The sequence below is a fragment of the Hippopotamus amphibius genome, chromosome 3 (assembly GCF_030028045.1).
Source record: "Hippopotamus amphibius kiboko isolate mHipAmp2 chromosome 3, mHipAmp2.hap2, whole genome shotgun sequence".
In the NCBI taxonomy this organism is placed as follows: domain Eukaryota; kingdom Metazoa; phylum Chordata; class Mammalia; order Artiodactyla; family Hippopotamidae; genus Hippopotamus; species Hippopotamus amphibius.
This window is the reverse complement of record NC_080188.1, coordinates 19,815,973-19,838,575: the sequence shown is the minus strand read 5'-3', so window position 1 is coordinate 19,838,575 and position 22,603 is coordinate 19,815,973. Positions and strand designations below refer to the sequence as shown.

Sequence of the window (22,603 nt, the reverse complement as noted above, 5' to 3'; positions counted from 1 at the left end):
GCTCTAAAGTGCAGGCTCAGTAGTTGTGGCACACGGGCTTAGTTGCTCCGCAGCATGTGGGATCTTCCTGGAGCAGGGATCGAACCTGTGTCCCCTGCATTGGCGGGCAGATTCTCAACCACTGCGCCACCTAGGAAGCCCTGCACAGGCTTCTTATTGCAGTGGCTTCTTTCATTGTAGAGGACGGACTTCAATAGTTGTGGCACATAGGCTCAGTAGTTGTGGCTTGTGGGCTCTAGATTGCAGGCTAAGTTGTTGTGGTGCAGGGACTTAGTCTCTCCGCGGCATGTGGGATCTTCCCAGACCAGGAATTGAACCCATTTCCCCTGCATTGGCAGGTGGATTCTTAACCGCTGCACCACCAGGGGAGCCCACCAGTTTTGAATAGTCATATATTTGCACATATGGTGGGATAGTAAAAGGATATCAATGTTGGATTAAAGACGCAGAGATGAGGGGTTATCTTTATAGTGGAGAGAGGGCAAGCTGGGATTGGAGGTCTCGAAGTGCTTCTTATTTGCCATGTAGTAAATTCCTTTACCTCTGCATTTCTCCACTTCTGGTGCTGAAATTGGGAATGGTACTACTTTCCAGAGAGGTTGCAAATTTTAGAGATGATGTATGTAAAGTGCTTAGTACATACTGATATTCAATAAAGACTTCAGAACTGATAGCTTTTTATTATTTTTTTAAACTTTATTTATTTATTTATTTATTTATTTATTTATTTATTTATTTATTTATTGGCTGTGTCGGGTCTTTTGTTGTGGTGAGAAGGCTCTCTAGCTGTGGCTCGCTTAGTTGCCCCGAGGCATGTGGGATCTTAGTTCCCTGACCAGGGATCAAACCCACGTCCCCTGCTTTGCAAGATGGATTCTCAACCACTGGACCACCAGGGAAGTCCCCCAGAACTGATAGCTTTAATTACCTGCTTGTGGAGAAGAAAGAATGAAAGTACCCGAGGCATTGTTAATGGCCATTTTGGTTATAGCCCAAACTGCCCAGGACAGTGGTGATGGTTGGATAAAGAGTTTATTTGGATGTCTGTATGGATTAATGGTTTTTACCTTGGCTACATTTTAGAATCACCAGGACGAGCTTTTAGAAACTACCAAGGCCCAGGACCCTCCACAAATTCTAGGTTGTTTTTTTGTTTGTTTGTTTGTTTGTTTGTTTTTTAAAAAGATCTCTAGCCAAGGTTGTTCAACCAAGGTTAATATATAATAAATAATTTAGACCGAAGCCATCCTTGTGCTGGTAGCCTTGCTTTGCCCTATAGATAAACAGACTTAGGAGTGACCCACTGCTTAGCGCACCCATGTACTGATCTGGTACAACCCTGGTCAAAAATTCTCTTACAGATTTCCATAGTTTGCTATAAAAGTTACCTTCCAGTAGGTTTTGTTCTTTATTCTTATCTGTTCTCTCTGACTTTTTTTCTAAGAGGGAAGCAGGAGAAGGCAGATAAAATAAAAGGAAACAGAAAAATGAGGATGATCAGTTGTTTCTGTTCCTTTTTTTTTTTTTTTTTTAGTAAGAGGTAGATTTATTGACAGAGATACACTCTCCACAGACAGAGTATGGGCCATCTCGGAAGGCGAGAGGTCTGTTCCTGTTCCTTTGAGTGATCCCACCACTCAGGACAGCAGGCACAGACGTGGAATCGACAGGCGACAGGGCCTTTAAGGGACTGCGCTTCAGTAGCACTTGGGTGTAATAATTGCAAAAACAACTCTCTCCAGCAATATGAGGATTTTCTATAAGCTTTTACTGCAGAGAGAGACAGACAGACCAAGACCTGACCACTTTTCACAAAGGACCTTCTAGGAGGAGCCTTCTTTATTGGAGCGTCCTTTGTTAATTTTCTGTTTGAATGTCAGCACTTCTCTTCAAAGATAGGTTAGCACCACTCTTCTGTTATACCAAAAATGATAAAATGCCCTTTTTGATAAGGGCAAAGAGGCATAGAATAAAACTTTACTAAAGGAATTAAGGAAAGCAAATGACAGCTTTTTATGAGACCTGGAGAGTGCATTTGTTGGACTGGAAAAATGAGTAAGAAGAGTGAATTGGGGTTAGGTGAGGTTACTATATGACCTTCGTTATCCCATCCCATAATAATACATTACTAGGAAAGAGAGGTACAGTGAGACCCTTTGCTATTTAGGATTCATTTGGTTGCAGGTGACAGAAAACCAATCCCAAATAGCTTAAGGACTCAGTCAACAAATATATCAAGTTAAATTCTATATATAAAATTACATGTATACATATATAGTTACTTAGCTGGAAATTTCAAGGGGTGGAACATGGCTGGATCAAAGGAATCAAAAGAGGTCATCAGGATTGTTTTCCTCTCTCTGTCTCTCAGCCTGTTGTCCTCTGTGTTGGTTTTTTTTTGTTCTTACAACTCTCATTTCTAAGGAAAACCCCACAGCTTTCTCATCCCCAGAAGGACTCTGATTCACCAGCATGGTGCCACACCTGGATCTGTTCCTGAGTTCTGGGACATGGAGGCGTCTGTTACTGGGAGGGTGGATGGGCAGGAGGAAGTATACTCTACTCCTGAGTCCCCTTCCTCTGTGCGGGTGCTTAGTTGATCTCCACATCTTGTGCCTCAGACTCCACAATTGAATTACACCACCTTCCTTAAACTAGCATGGATTTACTGACTCTCATGGTTATTTATCTCTTGATAAATGCTAGAGGTTTTATCATTTCAGCAAGAGTTTTCTCTGAGAACACTGAGTACTTGACTTGTTTCTATTGAGAAACTTTATGATTTTTTTTTTTCTTTCCACCAAGGGAAAGCCCATTTGCAAATATCTAGTTCTAGAAATTGACATGAGTGCCATACAGATCTGATCAGAAAGGAACCAGTGTTATGAATATTATCCCCCTGCTTTGTTTCAAGAGCAAGAAAACCTCCTGAATAATTGTTATGAGGGAATAAATAAAACATGCTATTCTGTCAACATTACAATTATTAAGGATTTGTTTTCTCTTTCCTAGTCATCTGTAAGCTTGTGATAAGTTCAATTTTATATCTGTTGCCACATAATAGGGAGTCAAAAAATATGTATTGAATGATTGAATGAAGAGTCAAGAATTTTGGGGTCATTTTACTAGATATTCTAATTTGGCAAAATTTTTTAAAAATATATTAATTAATTAATTAGTTAATTTTGGTTGCGCCAGGTCTTAGTCGAGGCATGTGGGATTTTCGCTGCAGCATGCAGGATCTTTAGTTACAGTATGCAGACTTCTTAGTTGTGGCATGGGAATTCTTAGTTTCGACATGTGAACTCTCAGTTGGGGTATGAGGACTATTAATTGTGGCATGCGTGCAGAATCTAGTTCCCCGACCAGGGATAGAACCTGGACCCCCTGCAGTGGGTGGAGTCTTACCCACTGGATGACCAGGGAAGTCCCTAATTTGGCAAATTTAGAATTATATGTTAAAATTCATAATATTACTCCAGGACACCTATATTTATTTGTTATAATTTAGATTTATTGTAATTAATATCTTTCTAGTTACATTTATGAGCAGGAAGAAATAAAACACTGATGCCCACTTTTCTTTATTTTTAATTTACATACAGCTCGCTCTCTTCTTTCATTAAGGTCTCTGTCCAATGTTATCTTCTTAAAGAGGGGGGACTGATCACCGTGTCTTTGTTTGTTTGTTTTTTTGTTTTTAGAACTTTACTTATTATTTTTTGGCTGCATTGGGTCTTTGTTGCTGTGCGCGAGCTTTCTCTAGTTGTGGCGAGCAGGGAGCTACTCTTTGTTTTGGGGTGCAGGCTTCTCAGTGCGGTGGCTTCTCCTGTTGCGGAGCTCGGGCTCTAGGTGCTTGGGCTTCAGTAGCTGCAGCACGTGTGCTCAGTAGCTGTGGCTCGTGGGCTCTAGAGCACAAGGGCTTAGTTGCTCCGTGGCATGTGGGATCTTCCTAGACCAGAGATCGAATCCGTGTCCCCTGCATTGGCAGGCGGATTCTTAACCACTGTGCCACCAAGGAAGTCCCCCCCCCTTTTTTTTTTAAATAACAGCTTTATTTGGGATATAATTCAGCTATTTAAAGTGTACAATTCAGTGGGTTTCAGTATATTTATAGAGTTGTGCAACCATCATTACAATTGACTTTAGAACATTTTCATTACCTCTCTAAAAAAATCCCCTGTACCCATTACCAATCACTTCCCTTTTCTTCCCAACCCCTAGTCCGGCCCTATACAAAACTAATCTACTTCCTGACTATAGATTTGCCTATTCTGAACATTTCATATAAATGGAATTGATACAATATGTGGTCTTTTGTGACTGGCTTCTTTTACTTAGCTTAATATTTTCAAGGTTCTTGTTGTAGCATGTTCCAATACTTCATTCTTTTTTATTGCTGAATAGTTGTTTTCCATTGTATGAATAGACTGTATTTTACTTATCTTTATTTATTCATCAGGTAATAGACATTTGCGTTTGCACTACTTTGGGGCTATCATGATGCTGCTATGATCATCCATGTACAGATTTTTGTGTGGTCACAAGTTATTCATTTCTCTCGGGTACATACTCAGAAATGGAATGGGTTATGGTGATGCTGTGTTCGACCTTTGGGTGAACTTCCAGAGAGTTTTCCAAAGTGACTGGACAATTTTACACTCCCACCAGCGGTATATGAGGGTTCCAGTGTCTACACATCCTTCCAACACTTGTTATGATCAGCCTTTTTGGTTACAGTTGTCCTGGTGTGTGTGTAATGGTATCTCAGTACAGTTTTAATCTGTATTCCCCTGGTGGCTGATTATGCTGAGCATTTTCCTTGTGCTTTTTGGCCATTTGTATATCTTCTTTGAAGAAAGTCCATTCACTTCTTTTGCCTGCTTTTCAATTGGGTTATTTGCCTTTTTATTATTGAGCTGTAGGAGTTCTTTATATACTTTAGATACAAGTCCCTTATTAGACATCTGATTTGCAAATATTTTCTCCCATTTTGTGGGTTATCCTTTTACTTTCTTTTTTTAAAAAAAGATTTATTTATTTTTGGCTGCATTGGGTCTTCATTGCTGCACGTGGGCTTTCTGTAGTTGCAGAGAGCAGGGGCTACTCTTCGTTTTGGTGCATGGGCTTCTCAGTAGTTGTGCCATGTGGGCTTAGTTTCTCCGCGGCATGTGGGATCTTCCTGGACCAGTGATCGAACCCATGTCCCCTGCATTGGCAGGCAGATTCTTAACCACTGCACCACCAGGGAAATCCCCTTTTACTTTCTTAATGATGTCAATTGGCTAAGTCTAATTTAATGATTTTCTTTCTTTTGCTGTTTGTGCTTTTGGCATCATATCGAAAATGCCATTGCCTGATCTAAGGTCATGAAGATTTATACCTATCTTTTCTTCTAAGAGTTTTACAGTTTTAGCTCTTAGATTTGGGTGATTGACCCATTATTATTTAATTTTTTTTTTTTTTTGGCCATGCCTTGCAGCATGCGGGATCTTAGTTCCCCGATCAGGGATCGAACCCGTGCACCCTGCCTTGGAAGCGTGGAATCTTAACCACTGGACCGCCAGGGAAGTCCCTTAATTTTTGTATATGGTATGAGTTTCGGGTCCAGTTTCATTCTCTTGCATTTGGATAGTTGTTCTAGCATCATTTCTTAAAAAGACTATTCTTTTCCCAATGAGTGGACTGAACAGCCTTGCCAAAAATCAGTTGACTGTAGATGTATGGTTTGAGGTTTTTTGTTTGTTTTCTGGACTCTCAGTTCTTTTGCATTGATCAATATGTCTATCCTTATGCTAGGTACTATACTGTCTTAATTACCATAGCTTTATAGTAAGTTTGAAATTGGGGAATGTAAGTCCTCCAACTTTGGCCTTCTGTTTTGCCTTCTAGGCCCCTTTAATATTTGTATAAATTTTAGTATCAGCTTATCAATTTCTTCAAAGAAGCTAGCTGGGATATTGATAAGGATTGTGCTGAATATGTAGGTCAGTTTGAAGAGTACTTCCATTTTAACAATATTACATCTTTGATCCATGAACATGAGATGTTTTTCTATATACTTAGATCCTCTTTCATTTCTTTCAACAACGTAACAACGTTTTGATGTTTTCTTGTTATTTTGTTATTTTTGATTCTATTTTAAATGAAATTATTTTGTTAATTTCATTTTTTGGATTGTTTACTGATGCTGTGTAGAAATACAATTGATTTTTGTATATTGGGCTTTTATCCTGCAACCTTCTTAAACTTGTTTAGTAGTTCTAATAGTGTTTTAGTGGATTCTTTAGGATTTTATGCATATAAGATCATGTCAGCTATGAATATATGTAGTTTTACTTCTTCCTTTCCAATAGGATTGCCCTTTATTTATTTTTCTTGCCTAATTGCCCTGGCTAAAATCTCCAGTACAATGTTAAATAGATGTGGCGAAGAGTGGGCATCCTTGTCTTGTTACAGATCTTAGGGGGAAAGCATGCAGTCTTTTACCGTGAAGTATCATGTTAGCTGTGGGCTTTTGCAGATGCTTTTTTTTTTTATCAGATTGAAGAAGTTCCCTTGGTTCCTAGTATGTTGAGTGTTTTAATCATTAAAAGTCATTGCATTTTGTCAAATTTTTTTTGGTGTCTATTAAAATGATTGTATGTTTTTTGTCCTTCACTAATAAGGTGTAGTACATTGCATTGATTGATTTTCTTATGTTAAAACCTTGCATTCCTGGGATAAATCACACTTGGTCATGGTGTGTAATCCCTTATATGTTGTATTCAATCTGCTAGTGTTTTGTTGAGGATTTTTGCATCTGTATTCATAAAAGATATTGATTTGTAGTTGTCTTGTGATATCTTTGTCAGGATTTTGTAGCAGGGTAACACTGGCCTCACTGAAGTGAGAAGGGTTCTATCCTCTTCTGTTTTTTGGAAGAGCTTGTGAAGGATTGGCAATAATCATACTTTAAACATTTGGTATTAGAATTCACTAGCAAAGCCATCTGTTCCTGGGCTTTTCTTCTTGGAAAAATAAATTTATTACTAATTTAAACTCTACTTATAAGTCTATTTAGATTTTCTATTTCTTTTTGCTTGAGTCTGTTTTGGTAGAAGTGTCTTTCTAGGAATTTGTCCATTGATACATCTAGGTCATAGAGGTATCTTTTTTATTTCTGTGAGGTCAGTAGTGATGTCTCTCTTTTATTCCTGAGTTTAAATAAGTTGAGTCTTCTCTTATTTTTTTGGTCATTCTATATATTTGTCAATATTGATCTTTTCAAAGAACAGACTTTGTTTCATTGATTTTCTTTATTGTTTTTCTTTTCAAAGAACAAACTTTCAGTTTCATTGATTTTCTTTATTGATTTTCTAGTCTCTATTTCCTTTATTTCCATTCAAATCCTTATTCTTATTTATTTCCATTCCTTTCTTATGTTGTTTCAGATTTTGTTTGCTTTTCTTTTTCTAGTTTCTTACAGTGGAAGGTTAGGTTGTTTACTGCATTTTCACTGTTGTCTTCATTATCTGTCTCACAAGACAGTTTGTGATTGTGAGTGACCAATGCTGAATGTGAGCCAGTGCATTCAGACCTTCTCCTTTGCGGGCAGAATAACAAGACAACTGGATCCATGAGGTGGGTATACAGAGAATAATTGATGAAATACTGGCATCTCGCTATGATGGAGTCCATGTGGCATCGTAATTCTGGGGCCAAAACATGGGCTCTGCAGTCGCTGCCTGGGTGTGAGTTCTGTCTCTCTCATTTAGTAGCTGTGAGACTTCGGGCAACTCATTTAAGTTCTCTAAGCCTCAGTTTCTACATCTGTAAAATAAGCATAAAGATAGTTACTTACTACCTCATAGTGCTGTTGTGAGGATTAAATGAGCTAACATGCGAAGTCTTTGCCCAGAGTTGATACATGGCAAATGCTGAGTCAGTGTTGTTAGGTATTCTGTTGTTGCTGTTATTGTTGCTGTTAGGTCAGATGAACCTATGCTGAGCTAACTCCATGTAAAGTAGCTACAGAACCTGGAGTTGTGTTTCCATTAATTTGTACTTCTTTGCCAACAAACCATGACCTCACCCACACGTACTACCAGGATGAACCTCACCTGTGTTTGCTGCCAGGCACTGAGAGACATTTCTTAGTGAGGTCTGGCAGCCTTGGCTGTTACTTTCAAACAAGAGATCGATCTTTTCTCCAAAACAGAGCAGACCATCCATCCATATTGTAATGATACTATGAGAGCAAAAGCAGGAAATGTATTTTCCTAAACAAATTTGAAACAAGGTCAGGATGGGAGTACCATAAATTATGAAAATAATGTCACTAAAAAATTCTAATTTGTTTTATAGTACTTCAAGTTCTCCTCTTAAAGTGGGGCTAGAAATGCTCCTCTGAATGCACCAGAGGAGCTAACATTAAGATTATGGTACCTGAGTCTCCATAGGGGTAGCACGTTCTCCCATTGCAGCTTCAAGGCATAGGCTGCTGTTTCTGTGCCCAATGGATTAAAGAAAGTACATACATGTTATTCTCATCCTTCAGCCAAAGGATGTCCGTTACTTTTAGAAAAAGAAAAAAAGGTATAGATCAATCCTCACCAGGAAACCGTCAGTTAGCTTCCTTTAAAGTGAAAATATAGCCAATCTCTAGTTATTTATGAATGGTATTAGTTAAGATAATCCTAAAGCCTTCAAGCAAAGTAATATTTTAATAAAACTATTTTGTTAACTATAGCTAGATACTAGTTTTATGTTTATCATTTGAATATAAATATTAGTATTTAATATTAAAACAATAGGTGAGCATTATTTTAATAATATATTGCTTCTCTTCCTGATAACTCAGAACAATTTCATTCATACTGTATAGTTTTCTCCCTCACAGCATCTCTGAGGTTGTTTTTGGGAAATAATTATTCCCGCTTTATCTGTGGGAAGAAGAAATAAAATATTTTAAAGACATTTTCCCCAAGATCTTCTAATTAGTAGAATAAGTACAACCAGTACTCACTCAATTATTCATCCTCCCTCCCCTTTCTCTCTTTCTCTTTTTTTTCTCCATTAAGCTTTTTTTATTAGGAATCACTAATTATTAGAAAGGATGTGGGTATCCCCTTCTTTCCTCTGGACCTGTAGGTGCAGAGAAATTCGAGAATACTGGGTTATACATAGGGTAAAAGTGAAGAACAGAACTCACTAGTCTATAAATTGATAATCAGCTTTCTTTGTGAGATATATGTATCATTAGATGAATTTTATCCAAGGATGGGTTGAAAGTAGATTTATTTTTTGGAAGGTGGAATTTAGTATGGATTAGTCAAACATATAGTTATGTTAATAATTAAATTTTGTTTATCTCGTCATGCATGGAAGTGACCCACTCTTGTTCTTTGAGTAGCCATGATTACAAATAATTATACAAGGATGGGAAAGATGGGCATAAGGGGTGCTGAAGAGACTGATGGGCCATGAGTTCTAAAATAGGCAATTAGAGTGGCCTGGGATCAGCAGCACAGGTGTCTCTCCAGGCTTGGGCTCCCTAAATACTTAAATGTCCAATAGAAGTTTCTATGATATGCTGAGAATATATTATTGAAAGTTTTTAGGTTAAATACATTTTGTAGCCCTGTATTATCAATCTGTAAATGTTAGTAAGTGTCTACTATTTTCCAAAAATTTTAGGCCAGCCACTATAAGAGACTACTAGCACTTTTTTTTGGGGGGGGGGGGCTGCATTGGGTCTTTGCTGCTGTGCACAGGATTTCTCTAGTTGCGGCAAGCGGGGGCTACTCTTAGCTGCAGTGCTCAGGTTTCTCATTGTGGTGGCTTCTCTTGTTGCGGAACATGGGCTTTAGGGTCGCAGGCTTTAGTAATTGCAGCACGTGGGCTCAGTAGTTGTAGCAAATGGGCTTAGTTACTCCACAGCATGTGGGATCTTCCTTGTCCAAGGCTTGAACCCGTGTCGCCTGCATTGGCAGGTGGATTCTTAACCCCTGCGCCACCAGGGAAGCCCCTGGGTTACATTTTCTTTACTGATTTGTAAGAGCTCTTGTACATTAAGGAAACTGACTTTTCATTATATGTGTTACAGCCCATCTCGTTTATAGTTTGTCTTTGATTTTGTCTTAATAAATATTTCTAAATTCCATTTAATTCTTGGTAGAATGAAAAGTAATGATTGGGACAAATTTTTAGTTTTATTTGAAATTTAGATAAATTCTTAGTTTCAATCTTAGCTACTGTGTTTAGTTATTTAATTCTCCAACCTAAATTCAACTATTAATTGATATATCTTCTGGCACATAAGTATGTGCATATAAAGAATTTAAAATGGAGATTTCTTATATCATAATTTTCCCCTCTTCATTTCTGAAAGAGAACTAAGTACCATTAATGGTATTCTGTTTCTTCAATTAATTATTATTACTATTTTGTAGTTTTACTTCCGATAAATGCATTAGTGACAGCCACTCAAAAGAAATTTAGTAAGCAGTTATTGTTAATCACATGCTTGTAAGTTTGAGTGATAGGTCTACTTCCTCTTCATAAACGTTTCACAGTAATGTGTTTTTGCAATTTAAAAAATTGTCTGTTTGAGTAATTATAAGGAGTCATGAGTGACACTAGCATTTTCATTAACACCTCAGATCAAAGTGATTTTCATATAAATCTTTTCATAGTTTCACTTGTAACTAACTCTGGGACTGAGAATTTCAGCATTGGCATTTCTAAAAAACATACTGTGTTAATAAGTTACTCCATTGCCATATTTTTTGGCTTCCTTTTTTGTAAAACAAAGCCGGAGAAATGAGATGCTTCTCAAAGCACTTAGATGTCAGGGACGCATATGGATTTCAAATTGGAAACCTAAAACAAGTACGATAGGAGAACAGAAGAGGCACATACATGCATACCCTTACTATGCAGTGGCAGCCTCTGTTAATGTGACTTTCCTTCTTCCTAATTGTTTTCATAGTTGTTCACCCGCTAAAGAGACTGAGCTTTGAGATCTTTGTTTCACAATGATTCTTCCTAAGCTGAATTTTCCTATTATGATTTATGGCTCCGTGTTGTAAGGCAAAAATATTTTTACCAATAGTTTGGAATTCTTATCAAGAGCGATTGTTAAGCACCCAAGTTAGTGAATTTCTGTGTGTATGTCCTTGGCAGGGAGAAAGCTTGAAAGCAAATGGCTTGGATACGATATATTTAGTAAGGTACTATCAGCTTGTCCGGCAAACAAATGACAACTATGTAAATGAATAACAACAACAAAAAGCCAAGAGAAAGTCTTAAACATTGTATGTAAGTTTTAATTTTCAAAAGTGGAATTATAGTTTATGCAGTGCTGCAGTGTATAGTTTATATAATTGTCAAATGTATAAAAAAAAGTAGGAATGCTGAAGCAATCTGGCAGTAAAGTCATTTGGAGAAAGGCAGATACCTGGATAATAAGCCTTTCTGAGGAAGATGATTCCGGACGATAGTTGTGAAAGAAAACGAGGGTCTATTCAGACATAGGAAGTAGAAAGGTAGTCGGGAATTGTGTGTGTGGGTATGTCTGTCGAGATGGAGAGGAACAAAGGGGAATTATGCGGTGGTTTGTAACAGAGATTTGCCGTTTATGATCAAAAAGCTCGTAATGTCATGGATGACCAGAATCACATCAAATGCCTTTCAAGGGAGTAATGTGATCCCAGCCACACTGAAGATAGATGGTTCTTCCTACTGTTTTCAGGATGGTTAGCAGGGACAGTGGCTATCAAGGAGAAAAGCATAGAGGTTGTGCATGGTTAGTGTTGAGCTACATCAGTAAAAAAGGAAAGGAAAATAATTGGCATTAAGAACTTAATGATGGTCTGAAAAAGAGAGAAGGGAGCTAAAACAAGACGTTAGTTTATCAAATCATTTAAGTTTTTCTGACAGGGACTTCCCTGGTGGGGCAGTGGTTAAGAATCAGCTTGCCAACGCAGGGGACACAGGTGCGAGCCCTGGTCCGGGAAGATCCCACATGCTGCAGAGCAGCTGAGCCCGTGTGCCACAACTACTGAGCCTGTGCTCTGGAGCCGGCGAGCCACAACTGCTGAGCCCGAGGGCGGCAAGTACCAAAGCCCGCGTGCCTAGAGCCCGTGCTCCGCAACAAGAGAAGCCACTGCACTAAGAAGCCCGCGCACCGCAACAAAGAGTAGCCCCCACTGGCTACAGCTAGAGAAAGCCCACTCGTAGCAACAAAGACCTAACGCAGCCATAAATAAATAAATAAATAATCCACTAAAAAAAATAACTTTTTCTGATAACCAAAGTTATGATGCAGATAAATGTGTGTGTATAATGTTAAACTATAGAACATAAAGCAAAAAACTTAAATCACCTATATTCAATATTCTTACTATCCAGAGACAACCACTGTCAATATTTTGTTCTATTTTTCTAGGTTTTATTTCTATAGTATCAGTTGAGATCATGCTGTACATACAGTTTTCTATATTATTTTCTTAATCTCACATATCATAAACTTTCATTCATGACATTAAACTTCTTCATAAATGTAATTTTTAGTGGCTGAACAATTAATATAATTTTTAGTGGCTTCTATAATACCACTTATTTAACCATTCCTTCAAGGTGAAGCATTTGGATAGTTTCTGCATTTATTATAAAGAACTCTGAGATAAGCATCTTTGTATGAAAAACTTCATTTTTATTATTTCTTTAGGATAGATCTTAAAGATATAATTGCCAAGTGAAGAGAATGAACATTTTCAATGCTCTTCATATATGTTATAGTTTTTTTTGTTTTGTTTTGGGGGTTTTTTTGTTTGGAAAGGTTTTGATCAATTTATATTTGGCTTACTGAAGAGTGACATTTTAGCACTATTTATTAAAAATATTTGCTCGTTTTATTGGTTAAAAGTGGTATTTTAAATATGTTTCTTGTTTAATTTACATTTATTTGCTTACCAGTGGGGTTGAACATTTCGTTGGGTTTGAGAGTCATTTGTAATTTCTAGAAGTGAGAGTAAAGTACATATGCTATGCAAATGTGATAAGAATATTAATTGGTGTACTTCGTATTATTAGCTAACAGCCCGTTTAAATAGACTGTAAAATATTCTTTTAGTGGAAGAATAGAAAGTAAAGGCCAAGTGATGGAACTGAAGGGTGAATGTAAGGGGATGAGAGAAGAAGATCCTAGATTGTAGTCAGTGCTGGGGGACAGAAGGGGAGTCAATAATAGATCTTCCAAAGCAGATCATAGTCATGAGGAGAACTAAGTAAGTATGGGGTCATGAAGCCCACAATGGAAAGAGTACGGAAGAGACAAAGAGCAGGACCTTGTCTGTCTTGGTCACCGCTTTGTCTTCAGGGTCTAGAACAAAGACAGTCCATGACCAGTAACCATTTTTTGAGTGATTTTTAGAATTAATTAATTACTTTATTTATTGGCTGTGTTGGGTCTTCGTTGCTGCACACTGGCTTTGTCTAGTTGCAGTGAGCAGGGGCTACTCTTCATTGTGGTGCACGGGCTCCTCATTGCCATGGCTTCTTTTGTTGCAGAGCACGGGCTCTAGGCACGTGGGCTTCAGTAGTTGTGGCACATGGGCTCAGTAGTTGTGGTTCATGGGCTCTAAAGCGCAGGCTCAGTAGCTGTGGTGCACGGGCTCTAAAGCGCAGTCTCAGTTGTGGCGCACGGGCTTAGTTGTTTCCTGGCATGTGGGATCTTCTTGGAGCAGGGCTTGAACCCATGTGCCCTGCATGGGCAGGCGGATTCTTAACCACTGCACCACTTAGGAAGTCTCTGTTGAGTGACTGAATGACTCATATAACCAATTCAGAATTGAGTGTCTTGAGAGGTTACCATCTGCTCATAGAAAATTAAGTTCATTGTGTCTAAACTGTTTGCTTCAGTGATATTTTATGTTGTCCCTTTTCTTGAACGTACACTCCTTGCTAATGTTAGCATTCTATCTAAACTGATCAGCCTTGCAGTTGATCTTTTAAAGATGTCCTTGTGCTTCTAATTAATGACTTAACCAGTATTTATGGATCCACAGCAGCTCAGGTTTTAATCTGCTAGATTCTTTTTTGCAAGGTTTCTATTATTCCATATTAAATTTTTTTTCTTTAGAATATCTACTTCTATGTTCCCAAAAAGTAAGAGCTTCTTTTAGGAAGTGGTAAAAGTATGTTGATCAGATTATTAAGGTTAAACAAGAACTGAACTCAAAGGTCTTAAGAAAAAAGTTCAGTCTGTTAAAAACAGCATGACTTACTTAGTACCTTGCCAGCCATTCAAACCTCAGACAAGATTCAATTTCTTGGTTGATTAAGGTATTATATTTATAAAGTATGTTTAAGGTTAATGCCAATGTTGATAATACCCATCTTTTTTTTTTTAATATTTATTTATTTATTTGGTTGTGCCTGGTCTTAGTTGTGGCCCGTGGCCTCCTTAGTTGTGGCACGAGAACTCTTATTTGCAGCATACATGTGGGATCTAGTCTCCTGACCAGGGATTGAACCCTCGTCCCCGGCATTAGAAGGGGGATTCTTAACTAACGCTGGACAACCAGGGAAGTCCCCCAATTCTTGAAAAAAAAAATTTTTCAGGAAAGAGATTTTGTGGGTTTTTTTGTTTGTTTTTTTTTAAATCACAAAAAACAGATTCAGAAAAGTGCATGTTTTAAAGTTATGAGGTTTGTGATTGCCGTGTTAGTAGCCTAATATGACTGTAAATCAGAGTGCAGCCTACTGGCATCTCTGGCAGGAAGCTTTCCCCATGGACTCCGGTCAATTTGATAATGCTCCCTACCTGACTCTGTAGCGCTTAGTGCCTGCACAGCAGTGGTGCCACGTTTCACCCTGTATTTTATATGTTTTAATTATTTGACATTTAATTATCACTCCAAAAAGATTATTAGCTCCTAGTTAATAGAGCCTACATCAGGGTCCAGATCTTTGACTGCTTTCTTCCCCTGTGCTTAAATACATCCCAGAGTATTATTGAAAGTAAACACGTTTGGATGGAAAAGTATGGTACTTGGTAAATCCAGAATGGTAGGGGATTTCTGTGGTAATTTAGAGGAAATTATTAAAACACCATTTAATTATTAAAGACCAAAACTTATATAATGCTTTGCAAAATCACACACTTTCTGAGCTCTCGTTAACCTGATTGCTTGGGGTGGGGGCGGGGAGGGTGTCTATTTTTTACATTATGACTTTTCTCTAGCAAAAGTGGAACATAGGACTTAGATTTTACACATTATTTATGACTTTGTAATAGATATCTCCTCTCCACTTGTAGTCAATATTTATTCTGAACTTCCTCTTTTAAAAATAAAAAGTCTGTTAAAACTACCACATGATATATAGGGTAAAGGCTGGTAATTATGAGACACTACAGTTTGCTATGGTAGAGGAGCAGAAAGGGATCACTATAAAATCTAATAGGTTTCTAAGAATTGGTGAAGAATGCTGCCTAGGAAAGAGGAAGAATTTAGGGAAAGAACTGTCTTTAGATTTAAATTAGATTTTGTGACTTTTAGAAATTATAGTTTTACTCACCAGGCATTAAAGGTTTCCCTCCCTGGCTCCAAAGACACCATCTTAAAAGTTCCAAAGGGAATTTCCTGGCGGTCCAGTGGTTAGGACTCCTTGCTTTCACTGCCGAGGGCGCGGGTTCAGTCCCTGGTCCGGGAACTAAGATCCTGCAGACCGATGGGAAGCACCCCCTACCACCACCCCACCCCCCCAAAAAAAAAGAAAAAAAATGTTCCAAAGGTTTTCTGATAAGTACAGAAATGCCTGTCACTGGCAGGGCCAAAGCAGCCAGGGTAAAGGGTGAGTAGGTAGCTAGAGAGGTGGGTAATTAAGAGGAAAGACAGGAGAGGGAAGAAGGAAGATTATTTACTTATCTAGAGGTGGCAAAATGTGATCTCTAAGAGCCAGAGTGCCTGGGTTCAAATCCTCATCCAGTGGTTGCTAGCTGTTTGTCTTGGTCAAGTTACTTGACTTCTTGTGTCTTAGTTTATGCATCTGTAAAATGGAGACATTACTAGTAATGTAACGGCAAGTGGGGTCTGGCCGCTCACCACTCAGAAGCCAATGAAGAGGCCAGGTTGGTGGAAAGGAAAGTTTGCTTTATTTTGGATGCCGACAATGGTGGGGGGAGGGGTGGGGAGGAGGGCAGGTGCCTGTTCAAAGGCCAGCTCCCCCCTCCCCTCCCCCCTCCCCCCACGACAGTCAGGGGGCAAGAGCGTTTATAGACAGAGGGAGGGGGCTACATGCAGAAACTATACAGTCAGCTCTGACAGTCAGGTTGAAACTGGTCGTCGGTGGTCTGACGAGCGTCATCTTGAGTGTTTTAGGTACAGTTAATCTTCCGTTCCAGGGTCAGTTTGTTTCCATTTCTTTGAGGCCAGTTCTCAGCACTGTGGCAGCTTATGTCATGGCTACAGTCTGGGCATCATGTAGTTAACGTCTTCCACCTGGTGGGGGTTTCAGTATCTATAAAACAGCTCACAGGGTATGGCTCAGAATACTACCTGTAGCCCTTAAGGAGTAACTAAAGGCCCTTGACTATGCTTAATGACTAAATTATTATTATTTGTCTCCTTGGATTGTTTTGCTTTGTTTCTGCAGTTTCTCATTTCTCTGATTAAACTTATCCTATGGCTAAAGTTTTTCCACAGACAGAAGGCAGGCTGCGGACATTGGGGATGGGAGGGCAAGGGTGCTGCTCCGTTTCAGTACCTACTGCAAAATGTGTTTATGAGGAATGCATGTGTTAATATGTGTGAAGCACTTAGTAACAGTGTCATATCTGACAAGGGCTATACAATGACTTTACTACAGATGGAGGTTAATGATGACTTTAAACGTTAGGAAACGTAGGTGATGATTCTGCCTTGTGCCTCTTCATTGGCGGCCTCCCCAAATGTCCTCTTGTCGGGGTTGTGTGATAAACATGGGTGCTTGAAGTCTGTGGGCTCCTCGTGACTGCCCCAACACAGGAAGGTGGAGAACACTAGAATGACTGCTTTTGTGACAAATATAAATTTTAAAGTGAAAAAATAATAATAAAGGAAGTATCCCTTGCTTGAGTAAAGCTTGGGAAGGAAGGAAGGAGTTGGTTGGATGTAGCATGGGGTTATACTTTAATTTATTGGGTAAGTCTCTCATTCACTCTAGAAGTTAAAGACAAGCTCTGTGTAGGTATAATAACATATAATCTTATAAAGCTTCTGGATTAACTCATCCAGTGCTGATACTGGAACCCTAGATTCTGAAAAAAAAGTTAGCAGTCTCGATCCACGCCCATCTCTCTTCTTCCTCTCTCTGAGTCAGTGACCCCTGTCATGATGAATGTTTCTAAGAAATAGGAACTCGGTCTCACATATCTCCAGTAAGGGTGAACCTAAAGACTGTGATTAAATGGGGGTGAAGAGGGTGAGCTAGAGTAAGGGTGAGAGGAGATCCCACTGTAGCCCAGCTTGGCCAATTTAAATCCTCTGAAGTTCCTGCTAACCTGAGAAAGAAGTGGAAAATTATTTTTCCTTCAGAACAATCATCCCAAAGCACTGCATTCTCTCTTGGATTCCTTTCCATAACACCACGTACCTGGCTGTTACTACTGTATTTAAGATGCCTGCTGCCTTGCCTGTGTCCACATTGAATAGCTGCTACTATATAAGTAGCACATACTTGACATACGCGTTAAATGAGTTTAGGTATATGCTTTAAGAGTGTATCCCACTAGACATCTCATGGATTCCAAGCTTAATTTTTATAATAAGTAATAATAAATATACTTTCCCTTGAAAGATAGGGACCACGCAGGACACCCAAGCCCCCTCCCCCTCCCCCCATACACATTCTCCTTCCTTGCTGTTTCTTCTCTTTAGCGCTTTCCTAATCTAACATACCACCGATTTTACTGATCTATTCTGTCTATCCCCCCATGAGACTACAGGGTTCATGAGGGCAGGGATTTTTGTCTGTTTTGCATACTGCTATAGCCCCAGTACCTAGACCAGTGCCTGACACTTAGAAGGTACTGGATAATATTGATTGACTGAATGAAACACATAAATATTAGTTACCATAATTTTATTCTTTAAAGCAGTGGTACCAATTGAGAAGATACCATTTACGGTTTTTACGTGAAAGCCCTCAGATCCTTTCCTAATGTCCAGATAGTATAAACTGGAGAACACATAAAAACAGAGGAAGACTTTTTGGTCTAAAGTGGTGGCGGAAGAGGGCAGGTAAAGCGATGTTCATGCATGCAGCTGAGGCCAGGGCGTGTATGTGTTGTGTGTACGTGGGAGGCGGTGATCCTTTTATAATGTTGCCATGCTTCTGGTGGGTTCTGTGTGTATCACATGCATTCTTTAGTAGGACCCTCATGTGTACCTGCCTGCCTTCAGCTCTTTGAGGTCACTTTTCCGATGTTGGTTAGTTAGTGTCGTGAGCAACTACTGTTGCTGACACCACCAACACAAGTATATGGCTTCGGTGCCAGCAATACTCTTTTTCAGATGAAGGCTAGTACCTCGGGGGTGTGTGTGTGTGTGTATGTGTGTACAGTTTCTTCCTCTTATGCTTTAGTCATGCATGAATACAATGTCCAATTCCAACAAAGGTTTTGAAATTCTAAATACATAGTGTAAAATTTACTTCTGGAAAACTATATACTGCTATTAAATAAAGAACAAACGCACATTCACTTGATCTTTACATCAGCTCTATCTTTAAGCCTTTAGGTAAGTTCAAATAAAAAAGCATGTTCTCCTAGTAGGATGTAAAAGGGACTTTAATAGATATTACCTATATTTAAAATAGCCCACATAACCATTTCCTGGCTTATTACCAGATCTTCACCTGTGCTCCAGTTTTTCTCCCAGGCCTGTCTGAATCTTGTTTCTTACTCCTTTTTCCAGATCAACCCTAGAGCGCATCTTGTCTCAGGCTTCTATTTTGTGCCTGTATTATTTTTTCTTTCTTTTTTTCCCCTACAGTCTCAGATCTCAGATGTGCCTGCTGTCAGTCCACTCTAAAAACAGAGTTGCCTTGTTAAAACAAAGGATGCTCCTCCAGGGATGACTGGAGCAAGCCAGAGCTGTCAGCAGTTAAGACAACAAATGTAGCATATGTCTACAGTGATGCCCCTGACATGCAGTTTTTATATGGATGCATCTGCCTATGTCGAGGGCTATGTAATAGGAATCAGTGTCCCTACCGGAAGGGATGACTTTTACTTTTCTCGTGTACTTGTCTATATTATGTGCATCTGTAATAACTTGTGTGCACTGTTTTTGCCAAGACCATAGATATCTGTGTGCCACATGTGTATTTTTAAAATTAACTCTGTTCAAAGCAAAAGCAGGGAGAAGTTGCTCATTTTTTGTTTAGGGCAGGCTGTAATTGTAATTATTGCTTTTAGATGTTCAGTGAAAAGCTGCCCTGTCCTTACTACCTTACTCTTAAAATTTATCATCTTGAGATGGTTCGTTTCCGATGTTGTTGCATTCTTGGTCATGTTTGGTATAAGAACTCACACACACACACACACACACACACACACATACACTCACGTGTGCTCATGCACTTGACACCCGTTCATACATCAAACCTCCAAACCAAAAGTATTCTTCCTAATGCTTAAAGTATATCACATATCCAGAATTTATAAAAATTCTTATATAATATACTCAATTACTCTTATATAAAAGGCAGATTTTCTGGGTTCCTTTTGTAGTCAACAGGAATTTAGTCTAAGGTCAGTAGTTTTTTGGAAACCCTGCCTTAGTATTGTTGAAAAATTGCTTCTGTTTTCCTTTAATCAGAACCTAGCAATTTAATTTTATATAATAATTAACATGATTATAATCTTAGACTTGTTCTGGATTTTGACCCTTTACTAAGTAACCTGCTGATAATTTTCTTGTCACTCTTGATAGCTTTAGATTATTTCATTCGGGAGTAATAAAACTGTCTCTCTTAAAAAATGTAGGTAGATAAACAGATTTAAAACTTTCTTGTCACTCTGGCCTTTTTCCTGCCCATCCTGGCTTCTTCAAATTGCTAAAGTTTATGGGATTTAATAAGGTTAGCAATTACAGAATAACAACTAAGGGAAAGCTTGAGACCACAAGTTTGAAATGTTTGTTTTAGGAAGAGTTTCAGATTTGTTCCTCTCTTTGTATGCTGTGGAGCTCATGTTAATCCTGGTTCAGGTGATCCCAGATGTCACAGGTTTGCTTTCAGCAACCCTCCTCCAGTCCATCTTCTGGTCCCTTCTCCCCTGATCTCCCAGCTGCCTGAACTGACAAACTCAACCCCCAGACCAGTTCCATCTCCTCTCTGCTTGAAGAGGAGTGTATTTACTCTGCTTAAGTAGTACAGGTCCTCCTGATCCGTTGTTATGTACGGACTGTCTTTATTATCCATGAATCATGTTTTACCACTCTTTTTTCTTTCTCTGCCCCATCTATTTTTCTCCTCCTCTTACCAATACATCCATTTCCAGTTCCAAATGGATAAAGTAAAATAAATGAGGGTTTAGTTCTTCTGTAATTTTTGCCTCTATCTTTTTTCTACCAGGCTTATGATAAACCCTGTTATGGTAGTGATTAGGAGAAAAGATAAAGGGCACTCACTTCAAGTTACCTACCCCAGATACAATGAGAAAAAAAAAACCCAATATTTGCTAAGAATAGAACATTTCTAAGAAATCATAGTAACATTTTTTTGAGTACTTTCTATATGCCCGGAATTGTCTAAGCACTTCATGTGTGTTCATACATAAAGTGTTTAGAACTCACCAACTCAGGTGAAGTAAGAATTATTGTTTTCTTTGTCTGCAGCAAGCAGAGCAATGTCATGGACACCTATCTTGCTTCTAGGAAGGTGAATTTAAAAATCATTTGTTTCCCTTTAGTCAGTATTGGTGTTTGAATAAAATATTTCAGTTAGATTTCCTTCTCTATGAAATGTCAGAGCTTTTGTCTCCTTGGGTCTTCTCCAGATCCATTTGTTACAGTAGATTTGTTATTAAATTTTCAGGCTGCTGTTGAGTATTTTGTATCTGGCAATTTTAACACCTTCCTTCTTTCTGTACCACCCACTCAAGTTCATTCCAGGTGCCCTTAGCAAATGACTCCCAAGGCATTTAAGTGGCCAAAGCTCATTGACCAATGAGAAGAGGTGTGCCATGTATAACAGAGTTACGCAGTTCCTGGATCAGGAGTGAAGTTTGCTTAAGCAAAGCTTTTGTTACCATTAGCCTGTCGCATCCAGCTTTCAAGACTGGAAAGGTAGGGGACACCTTATTTGTTGTAATTGGAAGAGAGGAGGAGATGGTTGTGTTTGGTTAAAGTACTTTAGATCAGGTCGAATAAACAAATGATCTGTTATGTTTGTTTTTAATTTAAGGCGAAAAGAAAAGGAAGTTTGTGAGAATTTCAAATGCTGCACAGTTTGCCTTACCAGCAGCAAAACCGAAATTCTTAAGGCCATTTTTTTTTTTTTTTAATGAGTTTGTCTAGCATCTCTTCACTTTAACGCTTTTGAAAAAGCTAGGTGAAAAACAATGTCATGTTTTCATAGATTGCCACTATTTTAATTATGGGATAAAAAGCAGGAGTTTATCAATAATGTCCACATTTATTTTCCAAAGTCATTTCAGAGTCAGTCATTAGAGAAGAAATTAGTGATTTTTTAAGTGAAGTGTGATAAGGAAAAATAAGAAATTAATGGAATTAGCTCTTGAGAAGTTCGTGATGATGACTTCCTCAGAATAAAGTTCTGGTATAAGAAGACTCTCTTGTATCAATCATTTTTTCAAACCATAGTAAAGTTTTAAAAATAGAATTATTTAAGTGTAGGCTTAAATACTTTAAAGACTATGTAAGTTAGCTTCACTCTTATTAGAAGGAACAGTTTAATTTTATGTGCTGTTTAGATTTGTTCTAATATTAACTCAAAGAAACCAGAGATAAAGAATCTTTATTTGCTTCTTTCTACCTGGAATAGAGGGATTTGGATAGATGTGAAGCTAATCCTGAAAAGAAGAACCCTCTTCCTTATGAGTAAAGTATGATCAATGTTGTGACAAAATGTATACATAAAAAAAATATTATTATACTTATTCATCAGCCTACATCGAATGTTTAGTATCAGAAGGGAAGTTTGGGTTCGAAGAAAAGTATAACTGGTTTCCCAGGATTGCTTTTTCCCAGAGATGACTTAATATGGGCTTGTATTTTAAAATAGAAATTAGATAATATATTTGTTTGAAAATACAACATATGACAGGGGGTACCCTCTGGTAAAATTTTTTTTTAATTTTTATTTTATATTGGAGTAGAGTTGATTAACAATGTTGTGTTAGTTTCAGGTGTACAGCAAAGTGATTCAGTTAGTTATACATATACACGTATCTATTCTTTTTCAAATTCTTTTCTCATTTAGGTTGTTACCAAATGTTGAGCAGAGTTAATCTTAGCGTTTAATTAAAACTCTATTTTTGTCTAACTAAGGAGAGTTTTTTTAGTGCACATTATCACTAGGTATAAATGCCCAAGAGTTTCAGTTATCTCAG

General features: G+C 38.3%; 1 protein-coding gene across 8 annotated transcripts in view; it reads left to right on the top strand.

Moving 5' to 3' along the window:
* The window catches only part of RBM47 (RNA binding motif protein 47), a 159,043-nt gene that overhangs the window by 97,380 nt on the left and 39,060 nt on the right, over window positions 1-22,603 (top strand). Inside the window, exon 1 of one of the 8 annotated variants that reach the window (XM_057726844.1) lies at window positions 21,212-21,317. The exons of the other annotated variants lie outside the window; for them this stretch is intronic. The gene's annotated coding sequence lies outside the window, so the exon portion shown is untranslated. Of the gene's footprint in view, window positions 1-21,211; window positions 21,318-22,603 lie in introns of those variants that run through there. 8 annotated transcript variants of the gene reach the window in all.